Source organism: Mirounga angustirostris, unplaced genomic scaffold, assembly GCF_029215605.1.
Source record: "Mirounga angustirostris isolate CCGP_5_RB_7025 unplaced genomic scaffold, mMirAng1.0.hap1 SCAF_2, whole genome shotgun sequence".
NCBI lineage: Eukaryota > Metazoa > Chordata > Mammalia > Carnivora > Phocidae > Mirounga > Mirounga angustirostris.
Window position 1 is genome coordinate 61,376,181 of NW_026991710.1, and position 8,310 is coordinate 61,384,490.

The following is an 8,310-nucleotide window of genomic DNA, read 5'->3' on the forward strand; positions in this document are numbered from 1 at the left end:
ATTTTTATTCTAATAGGAGTTCTCGATGGGTTTAAGCAGGGGAGTGACATGATATGATCTATTTTCTAAAATAGTTTCTCCTGACCTCAAGCACAGTCCAAGGATGATTCCAGAATGACCTAATTTTCTCTAAATTTAATACAAGTCTGGAATGACTTTAAGACCTTCCTTTGAGGATACTCTTACTCTCCCCACATTCGTTTAGTTAAATTCATTTCCTGGTTCCTTTCCTTACACACGGGCTCCTGACCTCTGCTGAGCTCCTCTGGAGACCAGTCTTACAGAAATTCTGAAGTTTTAAAATTCTCCTTCTATCCAGTTCAGTATCTTTATTGTCTTTTTGTCACTAAATATCCACATATTTGCTGGCCACACCATCCTGGAGTCATGCATACCCAGAGATATTTTTTTTTTCTGATTTGCAATGTTGACATTTGGAAGGAAATCTCTAAGTTTTGGCAATGGGCTCCTTGCAGCTTGAACGCACGTCTTCTCTCCCAGTGAGGGTCTCCGTGTCTGCTGGGATATCTGTTGCGCCTGCTGCGTCTTAAAGTGGTTTAAGTTTTGGCTCACACAGACTGAAAAGGAAGCTGGGAGGGGGGGTGCATCATGGGAGGCGAGCAGATTTCCCAGGGCCTGGGCCTCCTTCCTGGCTCATCCCCAGGAGATGAGTTCCAGCTGCTTTTCTTTTCTTAATCTTCCTCCTCTCCCAGCCCCCTTTCCGGCGGGGCCCCCAATCCCTCCCTCCTCTGGCTAACCCCCAAGCCATACAACATTTCGGTTGGAAAACATCACTGTCAAAAGGGAGGAGGCCAGGGACTGGGAGGCTGAAAGCAGAGCGGGGAGCCTCTCCTCAGAGCTGTTCCGTGGATCTGTCAGCTCTTGTCTAGGTAAAGACAGGAGGTGCAGCAAACCGTCAAATGTGTTTTTCTTCGGCCAGTTAGCCCCGTTACCTCTCACTTGCCCCCACCTCCCTACCCCACACCCAGGATTTGTCCCCAGCTTGTGGAGAGCATCCGACCAGATTTCTTTTATTTACTTGTGGTTTCCAAAATAGACACTTGCAAGGCCTAAGGGTAAAGATGCTTTTAGGAAAGGGATAGAGGAGGGAGAGGGGGAAGAGGGAAGGAAGAAGTCACTTTGAAAAGCGGAGAGCTAGTGAGTCAGTAAATTGTAGTGGTTAAGGGCAGAGCCCCCAGATTCACATCAAACATGGGTTACAGCCCTGTCTCTGCCACTTAGTCCTGTGGGCATTAAAGTTGGCTATTTTAACCTCTTTGAGCTTCTATGTCCTCACCTATAAAATGGACATATTTGTACTCAGCTGTCAAGGCTGAGAATTATATGGGATTCTCAACACAATTATTAACTGCTCTGGTAAGTGCTTGTTAAATGGAGTTTTATTATAATTAATATTATTCATGTAAGAGAGCATTGGAATAGGAGTTGGCAGTTTCCTTGAAAAAAAAAAATAGAGTAGCTGCTGAGGAGCTTCAGAAACACGAGCTCTAAGTTCAATACTATATATATTTTTAAAAATCAGATTTGGTCATTTCCCATAGGCTCTCATGTCTCTTACCAGCCACAGTCTTTACATGTGTGTGAGCTATGAAAGATGAGTAGATGTTTGTCCCCATTTCACAGATGAAGAAATTGAGGCCCACGGTGATAATGAGGGTGATAATAAGATAATGAACATAAACGCACTCGGTCTACTGCAACATAGCCCACAAAAACAAGATTGTATCTGGGTTTTTGTTGTCACACAAACTGATAAGCGATGGGACAGTGCCCCAAACTTGAGTGTTCCAAGTCTTTCTTCAGTGTTTTCTGCACTGGATCTCAAAAGCAGAAAAACTCAAAAGAAGGCTAGCAGGTGGAGAAAGACAATCCCAAGCTCAGGCCGAAGGAGGAAGGTATGAGGTTGCTGGTGATGTGGTTGAATCCACAAGCCAGGGAGGACAGAGGAAGGGGAAGGCTAGACAGGCTGAAGCCAGTTTGGCATTCCCAGAAGTAATGTCTGAAGATTACAGCCCTAGTGAGAGTAGGTATAAAATGGGAATTCAACATAAATAATCCAAAAATGGAGCAAATTAAATAATGGAAATACCTCCCCAGTGAAAGTGCTTTTGAAGGGAAGTCAAGCTCAGAAACAGAGAAAGCAATGAGACAGTATTAGGAGTGCATTTTAAAAACCAAGACCTACAGGGTCTTGTTTTATCCTTGCAAGCACTGGGAATGATGGCTTGGATTTCACACAGGAAGAACACATAACTGGTTCTGGATCCCAATCAGTGACTTCACTAATAAGAACCAAGAGAAGCAAACTGAATGTGGGTTACTGGCTAAAAATAAACATAAATCAGAAACCAAACTTGCACAAAATTATGCAAGCTGTACATCTGGTCCTATATTTTCTTTGGAAGGTTTCTGAACACCACTTTTCTTTTTCCTTCTTTTTTTTTTTTCCAGTCTCAATCTGCTCTCCTAGTGTATCCTTCTGAGTCTTCACTGTATAAAATAAAACTGATATTTCCATTAGGCTAGCTGGGTACTCGGGTATAAGGACCTTCAACTCCTCATATCCCAAAATGGAAAATAGAACTCATCATTCTCCCAATTTTTGTCCCTCCTTATATTCCACATCTTAGGAGTGGCACTGCTCCCATCCACCGAGTCACCCAGACCGGAAATCTGGGTGTCCTCTGTGGGTGCTTTTCCCTCATGCTAACTAAGCTGTATCAAACCTTCTCCAGTCCCTATGCTTCTCTCCATCTCTTCTTGCCCCCTTCATTCAGGTCCCCATTGTTGCAGGATTTCTTCTTCGGTGCCCATGGTTCTTCTCATGCTGCTTCAGAGAATGAAGAGGCAGACCAGACGAAGAGTGGTGGGCAGCAAAGCAAAGTTTATTGAGCGATAGCACAAAGTGATAGGACGAAGATCCTGAAGAGGGAGGGGACCCGAGAGGGTTGCCCTGGAGTTTCTAAGTGCAGAGGTTTTTAGGGCTGGTCTGCAGGCTGGTTTAATCTGATTAACCCTCCCTGCGCCTGCCATCCAATCAGGTTTTTGTTATCTACCTGTCACGTGGGAAAGGGTGGAGGGCTCCTTCCAGGGTGGTGTAAAATCATTTTAAGGGTGGTTTCCTCTTAGGGAGGGGGCTTGTCCCTGCCGGCCTTCCTTCCAACTATCCTTCATCACCGTCCTCAATCGCACCCCCCCCCCCGCCCCCCGATAGCTAAGACAGCTATACAGGCTTCAAACCTCCGCTGCTATGCCCCAACTGCCTACACTTTGCCCCTGTCCAGGACTCCACCTCACCCTGCAGTAACAAGCTATTCTGCCAGCAGCCTCCTGGCCCCCTGATGTTCCTCCACAGACCCACGCTGAGGGCCAAGAGAAGGGAAGGCTTTGAGACCCACCAAGGAAAAGGAGCTGAGGAGATAGGTCATAGCAGTGACCTGATAGATGACCAGGAGAAGTTGCCCAGGCCATGTGGCTCTACTCTGCAGCCTCTTAGCACTTACAGCCTTTTTGAATGGGTGGAGTTATGTGACTTTAATACATTCACATACTTGAGCAACCATCACCACCAACTATCTCCAGAACTTTTCCATTTTCCCAAACTGGAAACTCTGTGCCCATTAAACACTAATTCCCCACTCTCCCTTCTCCCAACCCCTAGCAACCACTATTCTATTCTCTGTCTCTATGAATTTGACTATTCTAGGTAGCTCATCTAAGTGGAACCCACACATTATTTCTCCTTTGGTATCTGGCTTATTTCACTTAGAATAATGCCTTCAAGATTCATCCATGTGTCAGAATTTCATTCCTTTTTAAGGCTGAAGAATATTCCATTGTATGTATACACCACGTTTTGTTTATCTACTCATCCATCAATGGACACTTGGGTGGTTCCACTCCCTGGCTATTGTGAATAATGCTGCTGTAAACATGGGACATGGTTCAAGTCCATGCTTTCAATTGTTTTGGATATATAACTCAGAAGTACAATTGCTGAATCATATGGTGTCTTTTAATTGTCTTTTAATTTCTTATCTCTCCAGTAAGACCGTGAACTCTTAAGAGAAAGACTGAGTCTTGACACAAATACTTGTTGAGTAACTACTGATCATTAACTCGAGCCAAAAAGATTTTGTAAGAGATAAAGTTACAAAGATAAAGGATTGGGAGGGGAGGAGGGGTGGGGGGGCCTTCAAATGGTTCAGATCCTGGCTAAATTTACAAAGCTTTGATTAAAATCTTCAACAGAGGAGAGGGTGGGAGGAAGCCTCCTAGGGAGGTTTTATCACTAGCAGTTAAGCTCACAGACCCTGGATGGAGCCAGACAACCTGGATCCATAGCCTAGCTCTGTTATTTCCTCGCTTGGAGAGCTTTGGCACCTTACTTAACATTTCTCTGTAAAATGGGGACAGTCCTGATTAGTTCATAGGGTGTCCTGAGGTTCCAACACACAAAACGCTTAGAATAGTGCCTGGTGCGTAGTATGCTCTCAATAAATTCTGGCATTATTAACAAAATCAGAATTGGATTAGAACATGGGTGAAGTTTGGAATATCTCAGGAAAGTGCTCATTTCTAGCAGTTACACTTTCACAGCCCATTTGGTTGGGAAAGTAGTTAACATTTGTTTCAAGTACGTATTTTGTGTTGGGCCTGATTATTATTATGTGTTATTATTATAGATTATTAACATTTAGGGGTATGAAAAATGAGGTGCAGGGATGTGTAATCACTTGGCCAATTTTACATGTTTACCAAGGGCCTGAGCCTAGTTTTTTAAATCTGATCTCAAAGGAAAGTGGTCAAGAGGTGAAGCAGAGGGAGGAAATACTCCTGTTGCATTCAGAAGAGATCCTAGGGTGAGAGTGGGGGCCTTCAAGGGGGTGGGGGAAAGCCCTGTGAACCATTCTTATGGGGGGAAAGAGAGCTGCTAACTCCCAGGACAGCACTTTACACAGGCCTATTGCCAGGCAGAACGTGCCTGCTATCAGGGAGATGCAAATCAAAACCACATTGAGATACCACCTCACACCAGTTAGAATGGCAAAAATTGACAAGACAAGAAACAACAAATGTTGGAGAGGTTGTGGAGAAAGGGGAACCTCTTACACTTTTGGTGGGAATACAAGTTGGAATAGCCACTTTGGAAACCAGTGTGGAGGTTCCTCAAAAAGTTAAAAATAGAGCTACCCTATGACCCAGCAATTGCCCTACTGGGTATGTAGCCCAAAGATACAGATGTAGTGAAAAGAAGGGCCACATGAACCCCAATGTTCATAGCAGCAATGTCCACAATAGCCAAACTGTGGAAGGAGCCGAGATGCCCTTCAACAGATGAATGGATAAAGAAGATGCAGTCCATATATACAATGGAATAGTACTCAGCCATCAGAAAGGATGAATACCCAACTTTTACATCAACATGGATGGGACTGGAGGAGATTATGCTAAGTGAAAAAAGTCAAGCAGAGAAAGTCAATTATCATATGGTTTCACTTATTTGTGGAACATAAGGAATAGCATGGAGGACATTAGGAGAAGGAAGGGAAAAACGAAGGGGGGGAAATCAGAGGGGGAGATGAACCATGAAAGACTATGGACTCCGAGAAACAAACTGAGGGTTTTAGAGGGGAGGGGGGTGGGGGATGGGTTAGCCCGGTGATGGGTATTAAGGGGGGCACGAATTGCATGGAGCACTGGGTGTTACATGCAAACAATGGATCATGGAACACTTCATCTAAAACTAATGATGTACTGTATGGTGACTAACATAACATAATAAAAAAATTTATTAAAAAATAAAAAAAGAACTTGGCTGGGATACGCTGACTAGCCGACTAGCCGACTAGCTCCCCATCCCCCATCCACACCTAGCCTAACATTCAGAGGCAGGCATTGGGACCTTCTGCTTTTATGGCAGAGATGGCTACTTGCTATCCCTGTCTTCATGCTTCCTTTCCTTCTTGGTAATCCAACTGCGGTTGTTTATCTGGGCACAAGAGCACCTAGAGTCAAGATGACCTTTCCCGGACTCCTTCGGAGCCCAGTGTCACCATGGTAATGTTCCAGTCAATGAAGTATTAGTCAAAGAGTTTTTTTGTCAACTTCGAGAAATGTAAAAGCAAGTGGTTTGAGCTTTTTGCCTCCTTGTCCCTCCAGATAGCAGCTGGAACCCCAGCCACCTCTCTTGGAAACTAGAGCAGAAAAGAACCTCCACCATGGAGCTGTTCTTGCCCTGGAGCATCTTCATCTGGAGCTGTTTTATGTGGGAATGAAATGAACTTTATCTTGCTTAACCTACTATTCGTTTCGATTTTCTGTCACATATTCTGTTAACCGAGTCAACGCTCAGGCCTTCTGTTTAGCAGAACCCGCTTCTGGTAGTGTATACTTAGGCCTTCCTGTGCCCTGGCCTAGGTTTAAGAGACTGATGTCCTGAAACTGCAGTCCCACCCTTCCTCTACCACCCAGACAGAGAGCACAGACTCAGTTTCCAAAAATACTTCTTAGCCTTCTGTATCTTTCAGCATCTTCTTGTAAACAAAGATTGGTAGCCACGGGACCAACAGCTTTATCAGTCTGTCAAGTTAGCGGAAACATAAAACATTGTTTCCCATGTCTATTAGAAAAGAAACCAAATATGAAAACCCAATCATTCTAGCTCTGTTGATAGAATAGTGATAGAAGATGCTATTCATAAAACTGAAAAAAAATATTAATAAAGGAGTATAATTCTTTTAGCTTTATTCTATACCTGATTTTCCCCTTGGAAAATAAATGTAATTTGTTTGAGGAACCAACTATGATACCCAACCCTGTAACCATTTGTTTGTGCATTTATTCATAATTCATTTCGAATGTAGCCATTCATTCTTTCATTCAAAAATACTTGTTAGTATACCAAAGTGAAAAGTTAAAAAAAAAAAAAGCAACTAAAAACTAAAGTAGAACTCCTTCACCTGTCCAGCTAGGTACTTAAGGAACAGAAATGCAGAAATCTCACCCCTGACAGTCCAGAGAATGAACATGTTAGTTGAGAAGAGAAAAAATAATGCCCAGGAAGGAATTAGAGCTTATGCTCCAAACTGGGCTGATACTTTCCTGCTAAGAGCTGGTCCAGTGGGTGGCTCCATTGTTAAGCATCTGCCTTGGCTCAGGTCATGCTCCCGAGGTCCTGGGATAGAGCCCTGCATCATCGGGCTCCCTGCTCAGCGGGAAGCCTGCTTCTTCCTCTCCTTGTGTTCCCTCTCTCTCTCTCTCTGTCAAATAAATAAATAATAAATAAAATCTTTAAAAAAAACAAACAAATATGGGGCACATTTTACATACATGAATATGAAGGCACCATTAAAATAAACAAAATGGCTGCCTCTGGGGAGAAAGAAGGAGGGCCAAGGGATGGGGCTAGAGGAACAAGCCTCCACAAACTCACTCCAAAATGCCTATCTTGCTGAAAATTTTTGGCCATTTTAATGTCTCACGCTTCCAATGTCTCCCTTCCTGGAAGCCCACTCCACCTCCTCCAGCTAGAGGGTAAGGCACTAGGTGCCTTGGATCCTAAAGCATAAAATCAGGTGTGTCAGACGAAGGCTGGCTAAATGATTTCTAAAATCCCACAAGGTTGAATCATCTAAAATTCACAAGAATGGCTATTGTTTATTTGAGCCCTTATTAATATGTCAGATATTTTACCCTCATTATCTCATTTGATTCTTGTAACTGTAAGAGATACATACTTTTATTACATTCATTTTACAGATAAAAAAATAGAGACATGGAGAATTCAATATCATGATCATGAGGTCACAGAAATGGCAGGACCCAGGACTATCAGACTATAAGGCCTGTATTCTTTTTTTTTTTTTTTAAAGATTTTTATTTATTTATTTGAGAGAGAGCATGAGCAAGAGAGAGAGTAGGAGTGGAGGGTGGGGGGGGGGCGGAGCAGGAGAGGGAGAAGCAGGCTCCCCGCTGAGCAGGGATCCCGATGTGGGGCTCGATCCCAGGACACTGGGATCATGGCCTGAGCCGAAGGCAGAGGCTTAACCGACTGAGCCACCCAGGTGCCCCGAAAGCCTGTATCCTCAATGCCTGTGTGTTAAGGACAGGTGCCACCTTCTGAATAGCTTCTTCTACCTCTCTGTCTCACCGCATTGGTAGCCCCTATACCACCTTACCCATTCTCCTTGTTGTATAACCATTTATACAAATGTCTTTCCAAAATATGAGTTCCTTGGAAGAGGGAATATGTCCTGATCATTTTTGTAGCACTGCTTAGAACACAGG